The following is a 1,830-nucleotide window of genomic DNA, read 5'->3' as shown; positions in this document are numbered from 1 at the left end:
CTTGCCCTCGCGTAGCGCTGGTGGCCGGTTGAATGGTCTATGTTGATTCCTTCGATGGAGGAAATGGGGATACCGGAGAGAGCAGGAGGAAAAAGTAGCTACGGGGAAGATAAGGTGGAGAGATAGAGGAAAGAGGAAAGCGGTGCGTCTCGTACAGGCCACGTGGCGGAAGCACGAGGCGGCTTGCGTTTGCATCTTTTCATCCGGCTTATATTAAACGTTTTCCTTTTCTATTTCCCCTTTTTTTCCTCTTTGTTTCTTTTTCTTTTTTTTTCTTTTTTTTCGATTTAGTTTTTTTCTTTTTCTTTTTCTGTTTTCTTTTCTTTTCTTTACTCTTTCGTTTTTTTTGATGTTTCTTTTGTTTGAGAATTTCAAATGTTTAATCAGAATTTTATAACATGTTCTCGTTTTCACAATTTGGTACCAATTTCAAAAAATGTTCAGAAATTTCCAAAAATGTTCTTTTTTTCAATTTTTGTTCAAAATTTCAAAAAATGATCGTTTTTAAAAAGTCTTTTAGGAATTTCCAATTCCTGTTTTAAAATTTTGTTCGCAATTTAAAAAAAAATCGTGTTTTAAAACATGTTCAGTAATTTCAAAAAAATGTTCTCGCTTTCCAATTTTTGTTATGTTCATGTTTTAAAAAATGTTATGGAATTTCAAAAAACGTTCTCTTTTTCAACATATGTTTAGAATGTCATTCATAAAATGTACAGGAATTACAAAATATGCTCTCATTTTCAAAAAAAATTCACAATTTCAGAAAAATGTTCGCGTTTCAATTTTTTTTCAGGAATTTCAGAAAAAAATTCTTCTTTTAAAAAAATCACAATGTCAGAAAAATTTCAATTTTTCCAAAATTTTTCATGTCTTAGAAAACTGTTAGGTTTTGCAAAAAATGTTCGTGTTTTTTCTAAATTCTGATTATAAAAATTGTTTACATTTTTTCAGTAAAAAAGCTTGGTATATCAAAAATATACGTGGCATTTCGAATTGTTTGAAACTTTGAAGAAATGTTTCTAAATTGTGTTTTCCAAAATCTCAACCAAGCTGTCTGTTGTTATAGAGTTTCGCGCCTTAATTTTCAGTACCAGCTTTGTGGTGTAGTGGCAAGCTGGTCGCGGTCTAGGCTCTAGTGTGAGCGAGATCCCGGGGTAAAAGCCTAGTGCAGCATACTTGTTTTTCGTTTTTTTAGGTCCCGCGTGATACAGGAAACAGAAATGGCTTTCGCGTCAATGGGCCGGCTCAGTCGTGCGTCGCCTGTGTGTGTCGAGCTCCTCTTCGATGTAGAATGCGTCATATAGGATGTCCCCGAGAGCATGCTCCATCTCTCACTAAGCCGAACAAAGCATTTCATGAGGGAATGTCTCTTTTGCCTCAAAATGAAAAAACAACTAGGGCTCTCTCTCTCTCTCTCTCTCTCTCTCTCCCTCCCTCCCTCCCTCTCTTGCGAGATGGCATGAGGGCTATGTCTTGACTGTACTGATTCTTTAGGAATCGCCAACTGGCAAGGCAATCGGGTTGGCTTATTAGCGACCCCCTCAAAAGAGAAAAAATGAGTTGGCTTATTTGCGCTACTGCGGCGTAGCTGTAGATTCATTTTTCTTTCCTTTTATTCCATTTTTATTTTTATTTGATTTCTTGGTTTTTGCATTGGTTTTCTTTGGGTTTTCTGTTTTCTTCTTTTTATTCGTTTACTTTGGTTTTTTATTTCATACTTTTGGTTTTCTTTTGTTCTTTCTTGGGTTCTTTTGTATTGTTTGGTCTGCTATTCTTTTTGTTTCTTGTCTGTTTTAATCGGGGTTTTAACACATGTCTAAATTTATCATT

The sequence above is a fragment of the Triticum dicoccoides genome, chromosome 3A (genome assembly GCF_002162155.2).
Source record: "Triticum dicoccoides isolate Atlit2015 ecotype Zavitan chromosome 3A, WEW_v2.0, whole genome shotgun sequence".
Lineage (NCBI taxonomy): Eukaryota > Viridiplantae > Streptophyta > Magnoliopsida > Poales > Poaceae > Triticum > Triticum dicoccoides.
The sequence above is the reverse complement of the archived record's forward strand: the minus strand, read 5'-3'. Positions refer to the sequence as shown.